Source organism: Palaemon carinicauda, chromosome 2 (genome assembly GCF_036898095.1).
Source record: "Palaemon carinicauda isolate YSFRI2023 chromosome 2, ASM3689809v2, whole genome shotgun sequence".
NCBI lineage: Eukaryota > Metazoa > Arthropoda > Malacostraca > Decapoda > Palaemonidae > Palaemon > Palaemon carinicauda.
Window position 1 is genome coordinate 48065266 of NC_090726.1, and position 14650 is coordinate 48079915.

Consider the following 14650-nt stretch of genomic DNA (forward strand, 5'->3'; position numbering starts at 1 on the left):
CTCCCCCCAGCTCCATCTCTTTGTCGATGTCTCACAGGATGTAGATACAGGAGAGGAGGTTCCTAGCCCCCTCGTCCCGTCCCTTTTAGTCGCCTCTTACGACACGCAGGGATAACGTTGGCGCTATTCTTGTTTTTACGCCCCGCGGCCAGCCCATATACCTGTAAGTCATGATTATTATTATTATTATTATTATTATTATTATTATTAGCCAAGCTACAACCCTAGTTGGAAAAGCAAGATGATATAAGCCCAAGGGCTCCAATAGGGAAAAATAGCTCAGTGAGGAAAGGAAATAAGGAAATAAATAAACGATGAGAATAAATTAACAATAAATCATTCTAAAAAAAAGTAACAACGTTAAAACAGATAGGTATCTCATAACAATAATGAATATAAATAAGAATTTATCCTTTAAATTAAAAAAAGAATATATATATATATATATATATATATATATATATATATATATATATATATATATATATATATATATATGATGTAAGCATGATTGATTAATTCCAGTGGCTGTTCATTTATTGTAGACGTCTTTGGTCACCGAGTTGATCATATCACGTGATTGCTCGAAATTCATACATTCATCTGCTTTCCTTTACACCTTCTCCACATAACTTCATTTGTTTTATTTATTTTTATTACGGATTAAATATTTCCATGGTATTCCTCTTAATTTACTCAAATTATATAATTTTTTTATGTCAAATGTCCCGTGATTTAGCTTGATCTATGCTAAATTTATACAGTAAGTATGCTGTATTTATGCCACCCCGAGTACACGAATCAACATTTCCGCGCGATGTTGAACGTCTGATGATGACGTCATTTATGTATGTCAAAGTGAATCTTTTATTAATTGTATAGTTTCGTCATATGATAAAATGACGATTTAATAATCATTATAAACTATCACATTTAATTTCACGTATAAGGTACGCTATAAATCTACATTTCTCAGGCATTAAATTCTCTCTTGGAACAACCATTTAACAATGAACGTCACATAATTTGTATTTTATGATGAAAACACAATAAAGTTTCTTTTTTTCATTTAATGAAAAATGCAAGTGTATGTAAATTGTAGATTATATAAAAACGGAAAGGTGAAATGAAAAAAGGAAACAGAGACGCATGGATAAACTTTGAAATTTAGACAAGGAAGTATTTTGTATTACTTTGGTTTTGGACTATTAATATATGATGATTACAAAGTAATAAAGAAACCCAGACGCTGCATTTGTTTGCAGTGAAGTTTCAACTGAGTTAAGACTTAAGACATGGAGTTGAATTGAATCTGTATCCTAGAAGTTTTATTCCAGCTGTTACCAAGTTGTGGAATGATCTTCCTAATCGGGTTGTTGAATTAGTAGAACTTCAAAAGTTCAAAGTTGGAGCAAATGTTTTTATGTTGACCAGGCTGACATGAGTCTTTTTATAGTTTATACATGACATATCTGTTTTTGACGTTGTTAATAGTTTATATAGGACATATCTGTTTTGACGCTGTTACTGTTTTTAGAATGATATATTGTTAATTTAATCTCATTATTTATTTATTTCCTTATTTCCTTTCCTCACTGGGCTATTTTTCCCTGTTGGAGCCCTTGGGCTTACAGCATCTTGCTTTTCTAACTAGGGTTGTAGCTTGGCTAATAATAATAATAATAATAATAATAATAATAATAATAATGTTGCATATCAGCGAACCGGCTAAGCGTCTCACTTCTGGCTAGTTCTCAAGTCTCAGTAAATGTCATTGGAACAGAGAAATCAGATGGAAATTCCTGAAACTCGGTGAAACATGAGATGAATGGGGAAACTTTCCCCTTAAAAAATGTAACGTTTCATTCGTAAGTTTAGAAGTTTCTTTGAAATATAGCTTTCGAGGACCGATAATGACAACATCGGTCTACGTATTTTGCTTTCCTCTATAGCGTGTTTCTGCTTAATTTTTATTATTATTATTATTATTATTATTATTATTATTATTATTATTTGCTAAGCTACGACCCTAATTGGAAAAGCAGTATGCTATAAGGCCAGGGGCTCCAACAGGGAAAATAGCTCAGTGAGGAAAGGAAACAAGGAAAAATCAAATATTAAGAACAGTAACATTAAAATAAATATTTCCTATATAAATTATAAAAACTTTAACCAAACAAGAGGAAGAGAAATTAGATAGAATAAAGTGCCCAAGTGTACCCTCAAGGAAGAGAACTCTAACCCAAGACAGTGGAAGACCATGGTACAGAGGCTATGGCACTATCTAAGACTAGAGAACAATGGTTTGATTTTGGAGTGTCCTTCTCCTAGAAGAGCTAGGATAAATGCTGCCGTTGTGATCCCCATTTGTTGATGCAGACATTCAATGCTTTAGATAAGTTTATTATCGTATATAAGTAATTACGCTCCTTGTATATGAAAGAAAGTTATGACGTATTGTATATTGTCTGGCACTTCCGGCTAGACAGTAATGGTTATAGCGACGTTTCTAGTTCATTTTCTGCGAGTAGAATTAAAATTTTAGCTGTCGGTTATATTATATTATATCATATCATATATTATATTATATATATTATACAGACGTGCTGTAAAATAGAATATAAAAAAAGTTTTATGGTGATTCATTCATTTAAAATTGTTCCAATTTATTAAATTGTGAAAAATATGGTTGTTGTTATTATTATTATTATTATTATTATTATTATTATTATTATTATTAGCGAAGCTACAACCCTAGTTGGAAAATTAAGATGCTATAAGCCCCAGGGCTCCGACAAGGAAAAATAGGCCCGTAAAGGAAAGGTAATAAGGAATATATATATATATATATATATATATATATATATATATATATATATATATATATATATATATATATATATATATATATATATATATATGACAAATAAGGAATAAAGAATATAAGATATTTTAAGATTAGTAACAACGTTAAAATATTTATAAACTATGAAGAGAGGCTTGGTCAACCTGTTGTACATAAAGAAACTTTCTCTGTAAGTTTGAACCTCGGATGTTCCGTCGACTCGATAACTTGATTATTATTATTATTATTATTATTATTATTATTATTATTATTATTATTATTATTATTATTATCATCATCATCCAAGCTACAACCCTAGCTGGAAAAGCAAGATGCTATAAGCCCAGGGGCTCCAACGGGGAAAAGTAGCCCTGTGAGGAAAGGAAATAAGGAAATAAATAAATGATGAGAACAAATTAACAATAAATCATTCTACAAGCAGTAACAACGTCAAAACAGATATGTCATATATTTAATAAATGTTCATGCGGTATTCTTATACTGTACATATTTTTTTTCCGTCCTGGACGAAGGCTATTAAAAAAACCTGATAAAGAAAAAAAAATACAGTAGGGTGCGACTATTAAAATCATCACTCTTCCCTCCGTCTCGAACTTGCACACACCTATAAATGAATTTGCTTGAAACCATTTCGTTGCTGTTGATAGGTAAACCTGGTCTTTCGCCATCATGTTTTTTTCGCCAATGAGGTCACTCGTGACTTAGCTCAATCTATGAACACCGAAAAAAAAGTTTTAGCCAGTAATTCAATCATAAATTGTTGGCTGGGTTTGAATAGACTCGTCTGAGGCCTTTGTCCTGCAGTGGATTAGAAGCTGAGAATTCAATCATAAATTGTTGGCTGGGTTTGAATAAAGACTTTTCTGAGGCCTTTGTCCTGCAGTGGATTAGAAACTGATCCATTTGTTGTTGTTATTGTATGTAGAAGGAAGCATTCCTATATACCTGGGTAGATTTTCTTATTCTTTTACTACGCAGTACTCTAGAAGTTTTATTCCAGCTGTTACCAAGTTGTGGAATGATCTTCCTAATCGGGTAGTTGAATCAGTAGAACTTCAAAAGTTCAAAGTTGGAGCAAATGTTTTTTTGTTGACCAGGCGGACATGAGTCCTTTTATAGTTTATTTATGACATATTTGTTTTTGTTGTTGTTAATAGTTTATATATGACATGTCTGTTTTGACGTTGTTACTTATTTTAGAATGATTTATTGTTAATTTGTTCTCTTCATTTATTTATTTCCTTATTTCCTTTCCTCACTGGGCTATTTTTCCCTGTTGGAGCCCCTGGGCTTACAGCATCTTGCTTTTCCAACTAGGGTTGTAGCTTGGATAGTAATAATAATAATAATAATAACGGTGTGAATTACATTCACGATATTTAAGACAACTTTTCTCTCCACGGTTTAGTTTTAGTTCATCTTACACAATTTAAAAAAAAAAAAAATGCGTCTAAACCAATTCCATGAACCCTGGTGACCCAACCAGTACAGGAATTCGTAGAAAGATGTCGAGAAAGTGAGCTGGTAACCTAGACTCACCGAAGGAGAAGCGGGTAAATCGGCCAAGTTAAAAAAAAAAAAGAAAAAGGACGGGTTTCCTAACCGGTTCTTTTCCTTTAGGGCGGTATTGACAATAGACTGGGCTAGACCGAAACATACCAATCATCAGACTATTATAGCCCTTTGCTTTGAAGAGATAGGACTACCAGGTAGGACTAATTCATTACACAATTCAGTTTTTAAGAACTAACTGTAAGTTGCAACTTAAAAATGCCGTGAAAATGAGTGTAGTCATATGTCATTGTGTTTGTGGTGACCACATGTTAGTACCACACGCTCCTTTAAACCAGTTGCGGAGTCTGAAACGAAACTGGTGAAACGAAACTAGTTTAAGGTCGGGGACGTGGATCGCCTGCGGCTGGCAATTCCTATCACCAGGGTAGCTGACTAACTGTACCGGGAGAAAGTTTATATATCATACAAATGATAATATGCTTTGTTTCACCTCTTCCAAATAACCCCGCTCAGCTCGTAAACCTCAGTGAGCTACCTTGCCGGCGAGGCGTCCTGAATTCCTCTATCTCCTCCCACGCCTATTGACGCAAAGGGCCTCGGTTAGATTTCCCCAGTCGTCTCTATCTTGAGCTTTCAAACCAATACTTTTCCATTCATCATTTACTTCACGTTTCATAGTCCTCAGCCATGTAGGCCTGGGTTTTTTTTTCAACTCTTCTAGTGCCTTGTGGAGCCCAGTTGAAAGTTGGGTGAACTAATCTCTCTTGGGGAGTGCGAAGAGCATGACCAAACCATCTCCATCTACCCCTCACCCACATATGGCACTCGAGTAAACTCTCTTACATGTTCATTTCTAATCCAATATATATATAATATATAATATATATATATATATATATATATATATATATATATATATATATATATATATATATATATATATATATATAATCGATGATTAACGTTTTTCTTCGATTTCTATAAAAACATGGTTATTCCTATTGATTGCGTAAATTTAGTTTTCATTTAACTTAAATGTACTTATACAATAGAAAAATATAATCAATTATAAAAGCTGGGAAGGACGAAAAAACAATCCTCATTTCTGTCTTTTACTGATTATACAAACAATAAATATAAACTTCAACACTCGTTCATGGTATTACGAGATTATGTTTTTATCTTTAGAGAGAGAGAGAGAGAGAGAGAGAGAGAGAGAGAGAGAGAGAGAGAGAGAGAGAGATGAATGGCAAGCAAAAGTCAGAAAGAAAAGCACTTAAAGGACAACAACTTTGATAAATATACTTAAAATAAACCTGCTCACAAAATGAAATGAAATAAAAACTGTTGAAGGAATACCATATGGAAACAATTTCAAAGAAATATTAAATAATATATTGTTGATTAAACTCGACTTTGGTCGTTTAATATAGTTTCTTTACTTTCTTTTTTATTATTTTATTCGTTTTGTGTAATAAATCTTTACGTATTATTTACAAAATAAGTGAAGTAAGTGTGTTGCAAGCAGCCATTTAGTTAGAGTGTGGCTCGTTTTCAACACCGTGAATGAATGATAACTATGATAAGCTATATCTTTTATCTCTTAAGTGTGTCAATTGACAGTATTATCGACATTGTTTTGACTTCGGTATTTACTTCTACTGCCACTTATTTTAGGGTTGGATGACAGTGAAGCGTGACCCTAGGCCTAGACTTCCTACTACATCGGGGAGACAGATAAGAGAATCAGGAATATTCACTTCTGAGGTAAGTCTTCTATATATATATCTCTCTTCGAGTCGCATGACATTTTGGGTAAATGTGAAACGTTGATAAAAGTCAGGAAGTACAGGAACTAGTTTCTTGACCGTTGCTAAGTGTTGCGAAGACGGGACTAGATATTTTTTTTCTACAGCATTTGACAGCGTCTTTTTTATTTTATTTATTTTTTTTTTTTTTTGGTTCTGTTAGTTTGAAGGGTTGTGATAGCATACAGGAAACGCGTCTCTGCGTGACAATTAGCTGGACGGGGGTTCGAGAACCGCTGAACTTTTTTTTTTTTTTTATCTTTTTATTAAAAAGTTAAATTACATATTCTTTACAATCACAATATTTACAGTATAATCACATTTAATTGCATTTTTCTATAAACAAATCCATCTAATTTAACAATTCACAACATCACACATCTTGATTTTAATTTTTAGTCACTCAAAAACAATAATTTATATACTTTTTGGTGAACAAAATGTATATAAACTCGCTGAACTCGTTAGTTTCTTATAGTGTCTGCAACCTTAACATCTTTGTGAGCTAGGGAGGAGTGGTTTGGGGCGGTTATAGGTCTAACTATTTATTTAACAGCCATTGTCTAGCCCTCCCTGGTCCTAGCTTGGTGGAAAGGAGTCTTGGTTGCTGATCATGTGTGTATATGGTCAGTCTCTTGGACATTGTCATATCTCTTGCCTCTGCCATTCAAGATTGAACTCTTAAGGGTTGGTTGGGAAAATGTTTATTTTAATGTTACTGTTCTTAAAATATTATATTTTTCCTTATTTCCTTTCCTCACTGGGCTATTTTCCCTGTTGGAGTCCCTGGGTTTATAGGATCCTGCTTTTCCAACTATGGTTGTAGCTTAGCAAGATATAATAATAATAATAATAATAATAATAATAATATTACTCTTGTGGTGGCCGATGTGGTAACGTCCCTGACTGGTGAACGCCAGACGGGGGTTCGAGTCCTGCTCAAACTCGTTAGTGCCTCTGGTCGATGCAACCTCAACATCCTTATGAGCTAGGGAAGGGTGGTTTTGGGGAGCATATTAAATCTATCGGTCTAGTCATCAGCAGCCATTGTCTGACCCTCGTTGGTCCTAGCTTGGGTCAGGGCCTTGGGCGCTGATCATATGTACATATGGTTAGTCTCTAGGGCATTGTCCTGCTTGCTAGGGCATTTAAACCTTTAAAAGTCACCATGGAATTGCAAGAAAGTTGAGTAAAAAAAAAAATTCCCTCACCTTTCCGGAAATCACATTATTATTATTATTATTATTATTATTATTATTATTATTATTATCCTAATTATTATTATTATTAATTATTATTATTATTATTATTATTATAATTCATTATTCATTATTCATTACTATTATTATTATTTTTTTTTTTTTTTTTTTTTTTTTTTTACAGAATCCTTCGTTTTCCTTCGCGAGTATAAAAATCTGATGATTTTCCTATTTTAATGCAAGTGACCCCAAACAGGTTTCTTATCTAGGTAGAACTTCAAAAGTTCAAACTTGCAGCAAATGTTTTAATGTTGAACAGGCTGATATAAGTCTCTTTTTTATAGTTTATATATGAAATATCTGTTTTAATGTTAATGTTTTTTTAGAATATTTTTTCAATTGTTCATTACTTCTTATATTGTTTATTTTTTCCTTTTTGCCTTTCCTCATTGGGTTATTTTTCCTTGTTGGAGCCCTTGTGTTTATAGCATCTTCCTTTTCTCCTTTTCCAACTAGGGTTGTAGCTTAGCTTATAATAATAATAATAATAATAATAATAATAATAATAATAATAATAATAATCTGGATCATTTAATAAATTGTCAAAAATTCTATTCTCTAGAATTTACCTGATGAATATTACAGAAATCGATTCTTTATTATATACAAACTATCCTAATTCCCCCCCCCCCCAAATAAGTAACACCTCCGCCATCTTAAAATCCAACCAAACTATGTTAAGTTCACACCATAAAGCAAATATTGAAAACCAAACACTATAGTCCATTTCTTTTAGCGATGCATATTTGCACCGACTCGCGGCGGTGCCCTTTTAGCTCGGAAAAGTTTCCGGATCGCTGATTGGTTGGACAAGATAATTCTAACCAATCAGCGATCAGGAAACGTTTCCGAGCTAAAAGGGCACCGCCGCGAGTCGGTGCAAATTTTAGCTCGGAAAAGTTTCCGGATCGCTGATTGGTTGGACAAGATAATTCTAACCAATCAGCGATCAGGAAACGTTTCCGAGCTAAAAGGGCACCGCCGCGAGTCGGTGCAAATTTTAGCTCGGAAAAGTTTCCGGATCGCTGATTGGTTGGACAAGATAATTCTAACCAATCAGCGATCAGGAAACGTTTCCGAGCTAAAAGGGCACCGCCGCGAGTCGGTGCAAATTTTAGCTCGGAAAAGTTTCCGGATCGCTGATTGGTTGGACAAGATAATTCTAACCAATCAGCGATCAGGAAACGTTTCCGAGCTAAAAGGGCACCGCCGCGAGTCGGTGCAAATTTTAGCTCGGAAAAGTTTCCGGATCGCTGATTGGTTGGACAAGATAATTCTAACCAATCAGCGATCAGGAAACGTTTCCGAGCTAAAAGGGCACCGCCGCGAGTCGGTGCAAATTTTAGCTCGGAAAAGTTTCCGGATCGCTGATTGGTTGGACAAGATAATTCTAACCAATCAGCGATCAGGAAACGTTTCCGAGCTAAAAGGGCACCGCCGCGAGTCGGTGCAAATTTTAGCTCGGAAAAGTTTCCGGATCGCTGATTGGTTGGACAAGATAATTCTAACCAATCAGCGATCAGGAAACGTTTCCGAGCTAAAAGGGCACCGCCGCGAGTCGGTGCAAATTTTAGCTCGGAAAAGTTTCCGGATCGCTGATTGGTTAGACAAGATAATTCTAACCAATCAGCGATCAGGAAACGTTTCCGAGCTAAAAGGGCACCGCTGCGAGTCGGTGCAAATTTTAGCTCGGAAAAGTTTCCGGATCGCTGATTGGTTGGACAAGATAATTCTAACCAATCAGCGATCAGGAAACGTTTCCGAGCTAAAAGGGCACCGCCGCGAGTCGGTGCAAATTTTAGCTCGGAAAAGTTTCCGGATCGCTGATTGGTTGGACAAGATAATTCTAACCAATCAGCGATCAGGAAACGTTTCCGAGCTAAAAGGGCACCGCCGCGAGTCGGTGCAAATTTTAGCTCGGAAAAGTTTCCGGATCGCTGATTGGTTGGACAAGATAATTCTAACCAATCAGATAGCAGGATACTTTTCCGAGCTAAAAGGGCACCGCCGCGAGTCGGTGCAAATTTTAGTTTGGAAAAGTTTCCGGATCGCTGATTGGTTGGACAAGATAATTCGAACCAATCAGCGATCAGGAAACTTTTCCGAGCTAAAAGGGCACCGCCGCGAGTCGGTGCAAATTTTAGTTTGGAAAAGTTTCCGGATCGCTGATTGGTTGGACAAGATAATTCTAACCAATCAGCGATCAGGAAACTTTTCCGAGCTAAAAGGGCACCGCCGCTAGTCAGTGCAAATATGCATTGCTAAAAGAAATGGACTTTATAGTACTAATAAAACCGCTAGAGAATTATTGGGTCCTTTGACTGGCCAGATGTACTACATTGGATCCCTCTCTGGTGACGGCTCATTTTTCTCTTAGCCTACATAAACACCGAAGAGTCTGGCTTATTCTTTACACACTCTCTTTCCTCACACACGACAACACTAAAACACCAAGATAACGGAAAAATTCTTAAATCAAGCGGTTAACTACTACGCTGTAATTGTTCAGTGGCTACTCTCCTCTTGGTAAGGGTAGAAGAGACTTTTAACTATGATAAGCAGCTCTTCTAGGTCACTCCAAAATCAAACTATCGTTCTCTAGTCTTCGGTAGCCCCATAGCCTCTGTACCATGGTCTTCCACTACTCTTGGCTAAGAGGTCTTTTGCTTGAGGGCACACCCAGACCTACATGGCTGAGGACTATGAAGCGCGAAGTAGATGATGATGAATGGAGAAGTATTGAATTAAAACTCAATATAGAGACGACTGGGGAAATCTAACCGAGGCCCTTTGCGTCAATCGGTGTAGGAGGAGATGATGATGATGATGATAACACTCGGACAATATTCTCTTTCCTAATTTACTTTCCTGACTGGGATATTTCTGCTTGTTGGATCCCTCGGGCTAATAGCATCGTGCTTTTTCAATCAGGGTTGTAGCTTAGCAAATAATAATGATGATAATTTTACTTAATTTACGAGGGCCCTTTGCGTCAATAGGCGTAGGAGAAATGATGATGATGATAACACTCAGACACACTATTCTCTTTCCTAATTTACTTTCCTGACTGGGATATTTTTTCCCTGTTGGATCCCTTGGGCTTATAGCACCATGCTTTTTCAATCAGGGTTGTAGCTTAGCAAATAATAATGATGATAATTTGACTTAATTTACGAGTAAGAAAAATTATAATTTTACTTAATTTATGAGTAAACAAAATTATGATTTTACTTAATTTACGAGTAAGAAAAATTATAATTTTACTTAATTTACGAGTAAACAAAATTATAATTTTACTTAATTTACGAGTAAGAAAAATTATAATTTTACTTAATTTACGAGTAAGAAAAATTATAATTTTACTTAATTTACGAGTAAGCAAAATTATAATTTTACTTAATTTACGAGTAAGAAAAATAATAATTTGACTTAATTTACGAGTAAATGAAATCATGATTGACATGGAGGCAGACAGACGTGGGGCAAGTCGAAACCAACCTAACGATACATTCCCAATGACAGGTTAAAAGTCTAACCGCTGTGTGGGAAAGGCTGGATTATCCCAGGCCATTAAGAGCTTTTCACACTCTCCATCCTGTGACATTGTAGTCTATATTGCCTCTAGGGCAAGAAGCATCAACTTGAGAGTAAGAGTAATAATATACACGAAGTTGGACCTTGCATTTTTTGGTAGGTGGGCTTTTTGTACTTTTCTCACCATGCTAGATATTTTACGCTAAAGTCAATTTTGGTTGGCAATGTTTTACGTGAATAATGTATTTATACACAAACACACACACACACACACACATATCGCTCGCTTGCGACAACAACGTCATAACTCAAAAAAATTGTATTTTTGAGTTATCCATATAGACATATCTTCAAATGCTGATTCTTTTGGCAAAAATGTCATAATTGTAGCTAAACAATTGATCGCTAGAGGCGCTAAATGTCCTAACGACATGCATTAATATGAGAGTGTTTTAATTGATTAAAATGGCTCTCCTGAAAAATAGCTATTTTTGAGTTATGACGACGTCGTCGCAAACGAGCTATATATATATATATATATATATATATATATATATATATATATATATATATATATATATATTATTACTTGCTAAGCTACAACCTCAGTTGGAAAAGCAGAATGCTATAAGCCTAGGGGCTCCAACAGGGAAAAATAGCCCATTGAGAAAAGGAAATAAAGATTTAAATAATCTGCGAGAGAGGTAATGAACAATTAGAATAACATATTTTAAAAACAGTAACAACATTAAAATAGATCTTTCATAAATAAGCTATAAAAGGAGAATTGTGTCACCCTGTTCAACATTAAAACATTCGCTGCAAGTTTGAACTTTTGAAGTTATTATTATTATTATTATTATTATTATTATTATTATTGCTAAGCTACAACCCTAGTTGGAAAAGCAGGATGCTATAAGCCCAGGGGCCCCAAGAGGGAAAATAGCCCAGTGAGGAAAGGAAACAAGGGAAAATAAGATATTTCAAAAGCAGTAACAAATTATTATGAGAGGATTGATTGATCACATCTGCTATCTAATATATTTTATGATGACATCGGATGAAAATTGATCACGTATATCGTGACCTTGACCTTTGACATAATCACTCCCAAAATCTAATCGAATTATCTTTGGACCAAATTGCAGGAGATTCGGAGCCCTTGTACTTATAGCATCCTGTTTTTCCAATAGGGTTGTAGCTTAGCAAGTAATAATAATGATAATAGTAATAATAATAATAATTATAACAGTAATGATGATAAATAGTTTTTGACCTTTTCATGACCTTGACCTTTGACATTATCACTCCCAAAATCTAATCGAATTATCCTTGGACCAAATTGCAGGAGACTCGGAACCCTTGTGCTTACAGCATCCGGTTTTTCCAACTAGGGTTGTAGCTTAGCAAGTAATAATAATGATAATAGTAAGATTGATAATTATATTAGTAATGATAATAAATAGTTTTTGAGTTATGCTAATCTCAAACAAACAAGCAAGCAAACAAACATGTATTAATAAATACACTCCTATCAAAACATAACCTTCCCAACAAAGTTGGCGAAGGTAAATATATGTGATTTGATCATTTATGTTCATCGACTTCGTAATTTACACAGCTAAATTCTACTCTTGATAATTTTGAAGTGCTAAAGGGCATGTATTGGGAGTTAAATGACAGGACAGGATTATAAATGAAACTATAAGAGGGATTACTCGAGTGCCATATGTGGATGAGATCATGATGAGGGGTAGATGGAGATGGTTTGGCCATGCTCTTCGCACTCCCCAAGAGAGATTAGTTCACCAAACGTTCACCTGGGCTCCAAAATGCACTAGAAGAGTTGAAAAACCCAGGCCTACATGGCTGAGGACTATGAAGTGCGAAGTAGACGATGAATGGAGAAGTGTTGAATCAAAAGCTCAAGATAGAGGCGACTGGGGAAATCTAACCGAGGCCCTTTGCGTCAATAGGCGCAGGAGGAGATGATGAAAGGACAAGTAGCTTTTGAGAAGGAAGGCATTACATGTACTGCATGGGAGTCCTAACTCTAGTCCTAACTTCGTTTGTGGAATGAATAAAGGTCAATTGGAGACACTCCACAAGTAAACCTGGATGGTGTTGAAGAGGCCGAGTGAGGCCTGTCTTCATTAATTCTGTCAAGTGTCTTCGCTTAGGCGTTGGTTTTATAACATCAACAATGACAACAACAACAGCTTTCGCTGCGTCTATTTTAACGTTATTATTGATCTAAAGATATTTTAAACTCATTACAAATGTTTATTCCTTTCCTCACTTGATAATTTTACTCTGTTAGAGCCCTTGTTCTTATAGCATCCTGCTTTTCCAACTAGGGTTGTAGCTTAGCTAGTAATAAGAAAAGAATTTATAACAAAAAATGGCTTTTTGTTACGTCTCCATAAAGGTTTGACAATATTTAAAATTTTTCCCCTAATTGGATTTTAGTCATTGTGTAACATTGGTTGGAAAAATTAGCATGGAAGAATGGGATAAATTTTTTTTTTTTTCGGGGGGGGGGGGGGGGAAGATTTTGTGCCCTACATCAACATATATATATATATATATATATATATATATATATATATATATATATATATATATATATATATATATATATATATATATATATATATATATATATATATATATATATATATGTTGTGGTGGCCAATTGCAAACGTCCTTGCCTGGCGTCTGCCGGACTGGGGTTCGAATCCTGCTCAAACTTTATAGTTTCTTTAGTGTCTACAGTCATCCTTGTGTGCTAGGGATGCGGGGTTTGGTGGAGATTGTAGGTCTACCTGCCTAGTCATCAGCAACTATGACCTGGCCCTCCCTGGTCCTAGTTTGGGCGCTGAGTCTTTAGGGCTTTGACCTGCTAGTTAGGGCAGTGTCACTGTCCCTTGATTCTGCCATTCACGAGTGACCTTTAAACCTTCGAAAGTAAATTATGTAAACGAGTTATAAGTACTCCTTATGAGACTCTTGGAAGTCATTATCCTGCTAGCTAGGGCAATGTCACTGCTTCTTGCCTCAGCCATTCACGAGCCGACTTTAAACCTTCAAACGTAAAAGATCATGCAAACGAGTTAGAAGTACACAGAATCTCTGAACAGCATCGCAGCCAGATTAAAAAAGAAAACACCAGAATTAAATCTAAATCTCGCCTTCATTTCTCATTCCTCTATTTCCATTTTCCAGCAACATTCTCTAAGGTATGACTTGAAAGAACAATTATTTCGTAACAAGATCCTTGCACGGATTAATGCAAGCAATCCTTCAAGAACAAACCCCAGAATTAAATCTAAATCTCGCTTTCATTTCTCTTTCCTCTATTTCCATTTTCCAGCAACTTTCTTTAAGGTATGAATTGAAAGAACAGTTATCTCGTAACAAGATGCCAACGCATAATCTCATTAATGCAATCTTTCAAGAACAAACACCAGAATTGAATCCTAAGGCCCGGTCACACCGCCCGAATGTTGCTGGAGCGTTCCAATCACCATTGCTTACAACTGGATTCCGGTCGTATCTGTTAAGAGCCTTAGTAAGGAATAAATAATTCTTAAGATCAATAACCCGGTTTAGTTTTCAGTTTACTTAAAAGACCTTTGGATATTCAGTGTTTTATGATTTTTTTTTTC

At 35.3% G+C, this 14650-nt stretch overlaps 1 protein-coding gene across 1 annotated transcript in view; it reads left to right on the top strand.

Moving 5' to 3' along the window:
* Positions 1-6061: 6061 nt before the first annotated feature.
* Positions 6062-14650, top strand: part of LOC137624711 (uncharacterized protein C05D11.1-like) — a 199107-nt gene continuing 190518 nt past the window's right edge. The window contains exon 1 of the mRNA XM_068355669.1: positions 6062-6148. The gene's annotated coding sequence lies outside the window, so the exon portion shown is untranslated. The remainder of the gene's footprint in view (positions 6149-14650) is intronic.